The sequence below is a fragment of the Anabrus simplex genome, chromosome 14, assembly GCF_040414725.1.
Source record: "Anabrus simplex isolate iqAnaSimp1 chromosome 14, ASM4041472v1, whole genome shotgun sequence".
Taxonomy (NCBI): Eukaryota; Metazoa; Arthropoda; class Insecta; order Orthoptera; family Tettigoniidae; genus Anabrus; species Anabrus simplex.
The window spans coordinates 100,736,974-100,749,934 of record NC_090278.1 but is presented as its reverse complement, the minus strand read 5'-3'; the positions used below and the strand labels follow the sequence as shown (position 1 = coordinate 100,749,934).

The 12,961-nt window shown below is 41.1% G+C and overlaps 1 protein-coding gene across 2 annotated transcripts in view; it reads right to left on the bottom strand.

Annotated features, from left to right (window-relative positions):
• The window catches only part of LOC136885800 (plasma membrane ascorbate-dependent reductase CYBRD1), a 47,417-nt gene that overhangs the window by 32,194 nt on the left and 2,262 nt on the right, over positions 1 to 12,961 (bottom strand). Inside the window, exon 1 of one of the 2 annotated variants that reach the window (XM_068230211.1) lies at positions 3,203 to 3,368. The exons of the other annotated variant lie outside the window; for it this stretch is intronic. The gene's annotated coding sequence lies outside the window, so the exon portion shown is untranslated. Of the gene's footprint in view, positions 1 to 3,202; positions 3,369 to 12,961 lie in introns of those variants that run through there. 2 annotated transcript variants of the gene reach the window in all.

Below are 12,961 nucleotides of genomic sequence, written 5' to 3'. Positions count from 1 at the left end.
GTCCTAGAGTGGAGAGTCTTCATTGCATTTCCTACATACATTGTCTCTTATTACTCCAATTCTATGTAGGTGTTTTTTCAGATGGCAGTGTCCTGTCAACAATCCTACTACCCATTGTATATTATCTCTGCTGAGTTTCAACAGTTTTTTAGTATGCTTCTTGTTTGGTCCTTTTATCAGTTCCTTTGCAAGCCTGCATCCTGGAGTATTTTTCCAGTTCTCTATTTGATTCTTTTGCACCCATTTTCCTATGTAGTGTCAGGCTTGTCCATAGGAAATCCTGCATATAGGTTCTGGGCCTACAAAATGTGCTTCTGCCCCTTTCCTGGCCAGTTTATCAGCCTTTTCATTTCCTTCTATAACTGCATGCCCTGGTACCCATATTATTTTGACAATGTTGTACTTTGAGAGGTTCAGGAGAGTGAATGGCAATACCAGATAATTCTGGATATTATCCGGACTGCCTCTAGTGCCTTAATGGCCACTTCGCTGTCTGTAAAAATGAAAATGTTCTTATTCCTATAGTTCATTTTCGGATTTTCTTCAAGACATGTATCACTTCAGCTTGAAAGATTGCAGTGTGTCTGCCCTGGCTCATCTGGATTGATCTCTCAGGTCTTCCCCCGTTGATCCCACATCGTGTGCCATCCACAGTCTTTGAGCCATCAGTCCACCAAACTATATCTTCTTTTTTCAGTATTCCATTTGTTGAAATCCTAGTCTTCTTTTTTTTATTGTCTGAGTCTCAAACGGTTTTTCAAAGTTGTACTTTGGTATCATATGATCAGAAGGCATGTGTAGAACTCTGTTAACTTTACTGTGTCTTAGATTGGGTCTTTGTGCATTCCAGCACTCTGATTGTGCCAGTCTAGCCTGTCCTTTTATGAAATTGCATAGTGACGGGAGGTCTAGTGGTGTGGTTCTCATAGCCCCAGTTATGGCTGTGCATGCCATTCTCTGTAGGCTATCTCATCTACTGCTGACGTTCCCTTGACTCACTTTCTGCCACCAGATGATTGCAGCATAGGCCATCAATTGATCATTGTCTTCCCGACGGCTCTTTTACATGCATACAGCAAGTTATTGGCCCGGGTTATGTTCCTTTCTATATGTGGATTCCAGGTTAGATTTTTATCTAACACTACACCTAGGTGCAGTGCCTGTTCTTCCTTATATATATATCTTGCCCAAAGAGCTTCGGTGATCTCTTTCCCTCTAATTTCCTCGTCCTTGTAAAAGGGACCAGAGTTCTCTTGTTCGGGTTGACTGATAGTTGTTCTTCCTGACACCAGTTCTCCACAAGGTTAAGTGATCTTTGCAGGAGGTCTTGGATAACACTCATCACCTTACCTCGTACCACAATCACTAGGTCATGTGCGTATCCTTGTTTGTTGAGCATAGCTCAAGAGGTTCCACAGCAGAAGCGAAAGAACTCCTCCCTGAGCACAGCCTCGGCTGGCCCTAACCATCAGCGTTTCTTCAAACAGGGCTGCTTTTATCTTCCTTCCGTCTAACGTGGATTTAGTCCATTTGATGACGGTTTCACTCACCTTGCTCTTTTCCAATGCCTTGATCATAGAGTGATACGTTGTATTGCTGAAGGGTCCTTCTATATCTACAAATGCTGCCAGTGCAATTTCTTTATATTCTAGGCTTTCCTCTAGTTTACAAACCAACTGGTGGAGTGCTACTTCAGTGGATCTTCCAGGTCTATGTGCAAACTGATTTTCATGTAACGTTGAGTTCAGTTGCACCGTTCTTCTGATATATTTATCCAGAATTTTCTCCATGGCTTTTAGCAGGTTAAACATAATGGTCTGTATCCTTTGGCTTGGGCATAATTTGCCCTTGCAGTTTTAGGTATGATTACTGCTTTAGCTTCAGACCATTATTTTGGTACGTACCCTAAAGCTAGACTAGCTCTGAGAAGGTCCGTCAGGGCATTCACGAGTATCTCCTGTCCTTCCTGTAGGAGTATCGGAACTATCTCATCTGACCCCGGAGCCTTTATAGGATGCCCATTTTACATGGTTGTGTTTTATTATTCTGTTGGCACAGTTCCAGTATGCTCTTCAAGCTCCGGTCTCTATTCCAACCGTTTCTTCTTCTGTCATCGTCAGCCTCAGGAAAGTGCTGTGCCATTAGCATCTCCAGCATGTCCTTCCCCGCTGAGTAAATGACCCATCTGGTTTCTCCAGTGAGAAATCTCCACTTTATTTATATGGGTTGCTTTCAGAACCTTCTGGATCCTTGCTGATTCAGTGTGTGATTCCACTTTCTCACGGAACATTCTCCAAGATTTTCTTTTTGCTTTCTGTATCTCTAGGTTTATACTCAGTGAGTTCCCTTTGATATACGTCACACTTACCATTTCTGGATGATATTCTATACAACATCCCAACCTCTTTTTTCATTTTGGCTAGTTTGTTGTTCCGCCACATCTTTCTCTTTTTAGCATTGTAATTATTAGTTCAATACAGATCAGTGATGAAGTTTTTAACTTTAAATGATGATGCTTACCAGGCAAAATCTAACGTCTATCATTACATGAACCTAAAAATTAAGATAGCAAAAATAGGCAACAATGTATCGCACACAAATTAACTCCCAATTATAACAGAAAACACATTTCTGCTGACCATTCTAGAACCCAAGCCCAAGTTAACAAGATTTGGTTAAATAACGAAATTAAGTTCCTTCATAAGAAAAAATCTTTTCTAAACAGCCGCCTCTACGAGTCTTAGCTTGAAGCAGCTCAACGACTCTCAAGCGCTCAATGGGACATATTTCAGACCCACGTTGACAACAGATTGTTCAATATACTATCCAAAAAACAGAGTTTCCTAGATAGAAAGCTCAACACACTCAAAAACAACTCAGCGCTAAGCAGAAATGTTACTAAAGTGACCAAAAAATGGAACAATCCTGACAACATAATAAAGAAGTTCCATGCACCTGTAGTCAACTTATCTAAAACAACTCTAGATGATGATAACTCTTATGGCCCAACACAAATAAAGTTAATACATTTTTAAATTTAGTTACACAATGTGAAATAGCCATCAGTAAAATGCCCATAGATTTACAAGACAATTACAAATACTAAAAGAGAACTCATTTCCAAGCTTAAAAAGAAAACAATAATCTCATCATTACAAAAGCTGATAACCGCTGTTATGGATAAAATTGAAAAAACCAAAACCTTTTTCAGAAACCTATCTGTGTTGGTCTGCACCATGAGAAACATTCCTGCCACCTCCTCCCTCTCCTTGGATCACATCGCCACACCAAGCAAGAGGGGAAATGTTTGGTTTATAGGCTGGTGGTTTTTTCTACAAACAAGCAACCACCCTCTTTGATGTTTGTTGGTCCCTGAGTGCAGCCTTCAAGCTTCTTCTTCACAGTTATGTCACTCACACACAGTTTGAGTACATTCATAAGGCAATGTTTACCCCACCAAGCTCACTTGACAAGCCCTTGCTGCTGTTCCGTAGTCGCCCTCCCTTTGCACTGTTACGATGTGTTCACTAGTCTGCACTGGTCCCCAGATACCTTTGATCAGCAGAGGCTCTGGATTCCTTGGAGTTTGCAGTATTTTCAATTATTATTTTGACGACCATATTGTATTGGAATAGTCTGTGTTTGACGTTAAATAATAGTAATAATAATAATAAGTTAGTAGACGATAATCAAATACTCGTAGCGATAGAAATTTGCTACCGAACAGTAATGCTCTGGTGAATGGTTTTGTTATTGAAGTGGTAACCAACTTGAAGTTTGAGAAGGAATTGTAATAATAATAAGATGCCAGGGAAGTCCGCCTCTGTGGTTTAGTGGTCAGTGTGATTAGCAGCTCTGCCATGAAATTTCAAAAGTGGTGCGAGGTGCACTCAGCCCCGAGGGTTCGATTCCCACCTCAGTCATCCTGGAAGTGGGTTTCTATGGTTTCCCTCTTCTCATCCAGGCAAATGCCAGGATGGTACCTAACTTAAAGCCACAGCTGCTTCCTTGTATATCCCTTCCAAACTTCCGATCCCCTGACAAGGCCCCTGTTCAGTATAGGACGTGAGGTACTGGTCCTCCCCCCAGTTTCATGCCCCGACCCAAAGTTTCACGCTCCAGGACACCGTCGAGGTGCGATGCCTTGGCGAGTCCGAGGGAAAAACCAACCTTGGAGGATGAACGGATTAAAAAAGAAACAATATGCCAGTTCCGTGGATCCCCCGTGGCCTTAATGCCTGGTGTTAAAAACCATCTCGATTGCTGCCAACAGAAGCAAGCTCGCCCGGTTAGTACACTGCACTCCAGGACGGAGAGCCTATCACTGCTGAATGGTAGGTGGATAGTAAAATAACTAACGATGGACTAGCCCAAGCAAGGAAGGCATTTGCTCACTTCAAACATTGATATAGGAATTAGAAAGATTTTCTAGGAGACTTTCGTCTGGAGCATGGCATTGTATGGAAGTGAAACGTGCACAATACAAAGGGCACTAGGAACGTTTTGCAACGTGAGTGAACACTTTCCACCACACTCAATACACTTCTCCATACATCGAAACAGTCACTGGACCAGCTCTGCCACTTTTCTTCGGTTACATTTTCACACTCTTGATCCCATGCTACCAGAAGCTCCTCGTCGGGTGCAAAACGCCGCCCTTTCAGCTTCATCTTCACTTCTGGGAAGAGTCCGAAGTCACATGGGGCAAGATCAGGACTGTATGGAGGGTGATCAAGCACAGTCAACCCTGATCTGGCAAGAAAATCCATTGTTACATTAGCACGATGTGCTGGAGCATTGTCGTGATGCAAGAGCCAAGTGTTGAGCCGTGACCTTGAACGGAGCTGCTTGAGAGCTTGGATGACCTGAGGAAGACAAGTTTCACTGTGGTACACCACTTCGCAGTAACTGTACTTTGTGTTTCTAGCACAACCCGAGCCAGGATGCCCCGTTTAGTGAAGAATACTGCAATCATCCTCTTCTTCACTGACCTTGACTTTCGCACAGTCACAGGAGTACCCTCATCTTCAAACTGACACACCTTGTTCTGGGATTTTGTTGGGACATCGTAATAATAAAGCCAAGTTTCGTTACCTATAACGATACTATTGGCGTTACGCTAAGTCCCATTTTCAAACTGTTTAAGCATTTTTCGGCACCATTTCACTCGATGTGCCCTTTGTTCTTCTGAAAGTGAATCGGCCACCCAAAGGGAACAAACCTTTCTAACATGGAGATGGTCGTGTAGAGCTGGTGCATGGACCTGGAGGGTCTCTTCTACCTGCCGATATCTCAACTGCCTCTCTTGCTGCAACATTTTCCTCACAGCTCCAATGTTTTCCTGTCACTGACTCAGACGGTCGCCCAGAATGAGGATCGTCTTCAACCCCAAACCTTCCCCTCTGGAACTCTTTGTAGCAGTGGAAAATTGTTGTCCGATGTGGACAGTCTTTTCCCAGCACAGGAGTCATTTCCTCCAGGCACTGGTCAACAGTTAATCCACGAGCAAAATTGTAGTGGATAATTGCGCGATATTCACCTTTAGACCACACTGACATCTTTACTTACTTTCAATCTCAATGCTTGGTAACAACTTATGTTAAGGTCGCGCCTTGCGGTCTTCTAGACCGGTTTTCACCCCTCACCATAACAGAGGTGTCCAGCCGATCGTTTTTGCATATTGCAAAACTTTCCTAGTGCCCTTTGTATCTAGCTCAGAAAGAGGATACAAGATTTTCAAATGTGGTGTTATGGAGGAATGCCGAAGGTGAGATGGACAGATCGAATTACGAACGAAGAGATACTCGATCCAATTGGTGAGGGGAGATCAATCTGGCTAAATTTGACAAGAAGAGATAGAATGATTGGACACATCTTATAACACCCAGGACTTGTGCAGTTGGTTTTGAGGGAAGTGTAGGAAGTAAGAATGGTAGGGGTAGAGCAAGCTCTGAGTATGACAAGCAGAAGTAGGATAGGGTGGCATGGAGGGTTGCATCAATCCAGTCTATGGACTGATGATTCAAGCAACAACAATAATTAGCAGAAGTCACATTACCTTTCTTCTTCTTGCTTCCTAAAAAACTTCATTTTTATTGCTTGGTAACTGTCAGCTATTGTTTAACTAATTTGTTAAATGTTATTGTTGCGAGACTAAGCTGGCAAGTTGTTCCCAGCACAAAACTCTTCATATTCTCAAAATGTGTCTGCCAAAAAGAGATTTTGAAACTTCTAAATGTTGTTCTTACACAGACTGACATGTGTTATTGATATACAGCGAGAGAAATGTATTTATTTCTGCTTCCCGCATTTCGAGGCTGCGTCTGTGTATTATAGCCTACCTATTACTTGTTTCAGTCAATAACTCTGTAAGCCATGAGGAACTCACTATTGTTATTGAGCCTTTTGGGGCTGCTGTACCTGGTTATCCAAATTAAATTTCTTACAAATGGTAATGGTGCCTTTTGTTCCTATCATCCAGATGATATTTCAGTGAATTGTACGTTGATATCTCTCATGTGGTGATGCCTCATTTTTAATTGTGGGGGTCTATTGTGAACCCTTTAATTGACCCCTGTGGTAGAGCTGGCGTCTTGACCCAAAGTAAAGAATTGTGTTAAACACAAGATGAACTGTCCCATCACCCTGTTTACAAGCTACACTGACTCACCATTTGACTGACCTTTCATTGGCAGACAGCAACGAGGACTGGAGTTCCCGCAAGTAGACCTATCATTTTGAGGAAAGTCTTCACAAAGTATATACAGAGTAGAAGGTACACCTCTAATAGATACTTTCTTTGCTTTACGTCACAGATAGGTCTCATGGCGATGATGGGAAGGAAGCAGCTGTGGCCTGGGCTGCCAACAGTAGGCTATAAGCTGATAGCTTTGTCTCGCACGGCCACTTGGTCGGTAAAGGAACGAGCACAAGTCAGCTCGCATCACATGTAAACACCATTTCTCAATTCCTTTCCGTTGGCTACCGTGTACGGCACGTGCCACTGGTCGCAAGCCGGCACCTGTCCTTGAATGAAGAGGAAAAAGTGAGGTGCAGCTTTACAATCGGCAGTGACTTATATTGAGCACCGGCAGTTGATGGAATGTTCCTAAAGAAGATCTTCCTTTTAAAAGCAATTGTCACAAAAAAACAGAAAAAGATAAGCAATTTCATTTAGTTTTTTTATTGTGCAGAGTTTATGACACAATACTACACTCTAATGTGAGTTCCATTTGTTTATGGCAGTCTGTGACGTTTATACAAAGTGTTAGTGTACCTTTACACATTAAATTCTGACTTTTTGAAATACATCTTTCTGTATTTAATTTTCCACCACAACTGTTTCTCTCTCATCAGGAATGGAACTTCAATAGTGTGAGTACACTTGGTAATACTACGTGACTTATAATTGGTTCTTTATTCATGTACTGTATTTCACTTAAGCTAAATATTGGTATTTATACCACACTGTTAGTATGGCCTACAGTCCAATCCTGAGGTGGCCGAATTATAGAAAGTCAACTGTATTTCTGTGCATTTACAACAATAAGACCAACATGCCATTATTAAGGTAACTTTCACTTTCCCTTTGTACAGTCATGCTAGCCATCTTACAACGTACATCATCTCACAGAATTATTTACCTTCCACTCGAAGAGTGATTAATACCACTTTCGATATATAAATCTTAAAATGGCTCTGCATCTCCTTCACATCTAAATCTTGCTCATAACTTGCTATGAAATAAAAAAAACTCCTGTCAGTACCAGTAGATGTCATTATGCAGCAGTTTCATTACTTCTCTAAGTTCAGCATTCAACCAGCAGGTGGAAGAGAAACAACAACGTTCTAACGACAAAGTTTCAAATTCAAATCTAAGTGGTCAGGTGGTAACACTTCACCACCATTATAGCCAACATCACGTTGCAGGGAACTCCACCACCCACCTCCGAACGAAAGAGACGTTATAATGACTCAGCGTCATCAGCAAGCGGATCAACACACACTTCGCCTAGCTCGGTGACTCCACTAGGCTCACTGGTCCCAGGCATCCAACATCATCTACTGCTCCTTTCCATATGCCACAGACAACACTGGACTACATGCCAAATAACGTCCGCAGCTATGCCCAACCGGCTAAAAATCCTGCGTTGGCACCCTCCATCAGGCAGAGAAGTGTTCTGACTGCGGTACCCACGCCACCACCAAATTTCTAAGTCATCAAGATGATGCATATCAACCCCTCCAAAGCGAATACCAGAGGTATACAACAAATTATAACGAGGTTCACTCAGAATTTCACCAGCTACGACAACAAACTTGGGACGGCTACTCCAACATACGCACATCAAAGCTGTTCTAGACTCTCCTGTCGGAGTTCAGTAGTTTGGTCAGCAGTAAACATCACCCAGCAGGTGACCTGTGGTGGCCCATCAGGTGGAACGGAACTGGATAGAGGACAAGATCAGTTAGGATACTATCCAGGGATGCAAACACACTGGATGGCCGATGCGGGGGGGGGGGCCACCTTCATGATCGTCAACGCCACACAAGATCAGGTGCTATCAAAGCCAGAGGTATGACCATGCTCCAGGCATTCCTTGTGAGCACCCAAAACTGTGCCAATAAGTCGTCTCCAAAGTGTCTTCTCATCCCTCCTTCTCTTATAAGTGTAAAGCCTGCCCCGTTCCAGTTATCTCCCCACTCCCGCTCGCCTCCCCCAGCTCTGAGAACATCATGCGATTCCTAAGTATGGTGTTACAGAACGTCCTTCCGCTCAACCACCTCCATATTCTGGCAGCGTGACACTCACGTAGACATTATGCATTTCCTCGCTAAATGCTGTCCCTGCTCTACTGGACACTTCCCTTACAGTGTACGACCCGGATATATGTATTTTAAGTGAAACTTTTCTAACTCCTAAATAAAGACCACTATTCACTTTATTCCACCTTCATATAGCGGATAGACGAGATATGGCCATAGGAATCAGAAAACATATAACAGCCAAATCTTAATTCTATAGATAACTTAACAGAATTCTTAATATTAGAAACATTCCTTCCTAAGAATACCACCATAGCAACACTCATTGATTTCAGATTCAACCTTTCGTTATTACAGCTTTGTGGCCAACATTGATAATGATTTTCATAAAGTAATTTCTCAATTCCGGGGCGTACAGATTCCTTTCCCCTTCCACACCTGCACTCATGATGTACTCCCTTTCAGCTAATCCAGTAACAGACTTGGACCATGCTCCGGACATTCACTGGCACTCCCCTCCCCACACTAGTAGAGCACTCATATATTAAAGCATTATCGCTTGTTCAAGAAGTTCTGGACAACCAGTGAATGGTGCACCACCTTTTCTAACTCAACATTTGTATGAATGATGCACCTTTTTGTACTTTCCTTCTATTTCATGTTTCACCCCATATTTTACTGCGTTTTTAAAGATTAAAACATTTTTTTCTTTCTTGAACAGATTTTTAACATTTTGTTTTATAAGAACTCAACACTAGTCAAAAAATAAATATTAAAATATAATTTATGGAAACCACCAGTAATTCATATCTCAGCAACAATGGCCAATCTACCGCTGTGAAACCAAATTTAAATTTAAACAATGATGGTGCAGCAGTTTAAACTAAGCTCAGTTAGTTTGATGGTTCCACCTATCGACTATGTACTCTCTTGTTGTCCGTGTTAGCGTATTGTTCACAACACAAAATAACAAGGACGTATGGAGGAAGAACAGCGGACAACGCCGATACATTTGCTAAAAACAAATTCAAATTAAATTTCAAGAACAATCTACACGAGGAAACCTTCAACTGAACTCCCTTTACGAGTGCTGACACTGTAGATGTGGAGTGGAGTTTCTCGCTATATAAGGATCTACTGAGCTCAAAGCACTTGCTGTAAAAAACTTTGGAACATTGACGTGTAATACAATGTAACATGTTGATTAAGTACCCAGTAAATATGATAAAGAAAGTTAAAACTTAATAAAATTATTTCAACAACACTTTTTGCAATGTATTTTCAGAACTTTTTTTTGCCCCTTCTCTGACCATACCTTACAACCTTGCTTCAATCATTTCCATGAAGTAGATTACTCCCACCCCCTTAACGCTCCAATTACTCCTCAAGATATTCAAAACTTTTTACGCTACAAAAATAATACCGCCCCCCGGCTCATATAACATCACCTGCCGACACATTAAAGAAGCTCCACATCCTTTTTCAATTTATAATACCATGCTATATACTGGGCTAACTCTATTATCTTATTATTCCTGCAACCAAAACAAGCGCCCATCTGACATTCACTTCTGTAGACCTATTTCACTCCTCATCGCTCTCAGTAACATTTTTGAAGAAATAATGTTGGGATATCTATATTCTCTCAATCTCCTCCCAAGCTTGCTTCTGTGCCCACTTTTCCATCCACGACCTTCTCTTCCATATCACGTCCTCCGTAAACACCTCCATCAAATCCCGTAAACCAGCCGCCTTAATATGCCTAGATGTTAACAAAGCCTTTGATTCTGTCTGGACCGGGCGAGTTGGCTGTGTGGTTAGGGGCGCGCACCTGTGAGCTTGCATCCGGAAGATGGTGGGTTTGAGCCCCACTGTCGGTGACCCTGAAGATGGTTTTCTGTGGTTTCCCATTTTCACACCAGGCAAATGCTGGGGCTGTGCCTTAACTAGGGCCACGGTCGTTTCCTTTCCAGTCCTTTCCTGTCCCATTGTCACCATAAGACCTATCAGTGTCGATGCAACGTAAAGAAAAAAAATGCCATGTCTGGCATGAAGGGTTTTTACTCAACATCAGTCACCTCCCTCTCCCCACCACCATTATAAGACATATTTAATTACCTTAAATCTAGGAAAGACGTATGGAAACCATTCATAGCCCTTCCCCATAAACTCCGGTCTTGCGCAAGGCTCTCCTTTCCTTTATACACAGCCAGCACCACCACCATGTCTATATCAATACACTGATGACCTTGCCATACATATACCTCCCTGAACCTCAGTGGTACATCTCCATCAATCGTGCCAAAATAAATCCTGTCTCTGCCTTCCACGTCACAAAATCCATATAACCATGTATAAAATACCTTTCATGGATACCAACCTACTAACATATCTAGGAATTAAACTTAAAAATAATCTGCTATGGAACCACCACCTTGCAGACATCCACAGGAAAGCTATTAACCGTTTCGGAACCCTTCGATCCCTGACGGGTTTCACCTGCGGATTAAAACTAACGTTTATATGATTTTCATTCGACCCTTAATAACCCAAAGCCTCCCTAACATGAATTACTGCTCAACCAGCTGAATACGTTAGACTCAACAGACTCCATCATCACGCTATATGTACAGCACATCGTGTACCTTATCACACACCTTCCACCAATTTCCTTCCTTACTACACACAAATCTACATACATCTACATACCTCCAATATCTGACAAGAAGCACTCTCCATAACAATCCTATAATAGGAGAAGCCCTCACACCCTCACCATAGACACTGCAATCCTAAGCGATAGCTGTATACACTAGAATAATCTCATCACATAACTTCCACCTATACTCCATTGTCACTGTCCCAAACCATTTCAATAAATTTCAACCATCACAACAATGCAAACGTTTAAGATGCACCTTGCCATGCTGGACACATCACCTGTTTATTGTGCTGGCCAACGTACTGCTGTCACAAATAAAGATCTCAAAGTGGCAATACCTCAATAGTAAGCAATATATTCAGTAACAATCTTACAAAGCAGTGCCAATATTTAAAATATTATACAGCCATTTAATGAAAAATAATTTGCTCAATATATAGCAATTGTAAAATCCCTATTTCCCCTCAGGCAAACCTATGTAAACAGCAAACCCTCCTTTTGACTCAGACTGAAATTTCTTTCTTTCTTATGCTTTTTGTTCTTCTTCAATCCTTCGATTTTGAATTCTATCTGTGTCAATAATATGTTAAGTAAATAATGTATAAAAAATATATATAATTGAAACACAATTCACACGTTATAAAATAACAATGCCGAAAAAGAGGCTCAGGTGCAGATTACCTCATCAAATACCACAATGTATATAACTCAATAGCAAGTGTGTATATATGTACATTTTGATAAATTTACTCAAATATTTCAGGTTCCCTATGGGAATCAACATCTATATCAAACATGAAACAGTCGAAGAGGCAAAAGGCATTTTCAGAAGAAAACAAATAATAAATACAAACTTGTACGTATCTATATATATAAGAGTTTTGTCTGTACATTGCTTAGAATTTTAAAAGGATGGTATTTCTGGATCGGTCGTGTCCACAGTAACAACGAAATGCACTTTTTAATTTTCCGTTATCTTCTGTCTGTCTGTATGTATGTACACACATCATGAGAAAACGGCTGAAGAGAATTTAATGAAAATCGGTATGTAAAGTCCAGTAGTAAGTCGCTACAATCAAGGCCATAAATAATTTTACTCACGCTGAGTGAAATGGTAGTTTAAGGGAAGGTTTAATATTTAATTCTCAAATATTTGCGTTATTAGTGGTCCTATCGACAAATACTACATAACTAAAGTTATATAGTATTAAATTTCCAATCATTTATGTCTTAAACATTTTTACCGCACCAGCTATGATAACAGAGATATTAATGAATTTTGGTTTTTGTTCCTAAGTCCATATCAGCGCCGAGTCACGAGAAAATGGGTGAACATAATTTAATGAAAATCGGTATACAAAGTCGGGGATAAAGGAACTACAGTCTATGCTATAAATAATTTTGTAAAACGCCCTAATATCACAGATTGCAAGTTGTCCACTTCATGACCGTATCGATGAGTATAATCAACAAGTATAATTAAAGAAAAAATAAAGTATCAATTAGGTGTTTCTTTAATTATACTTGTTGCTA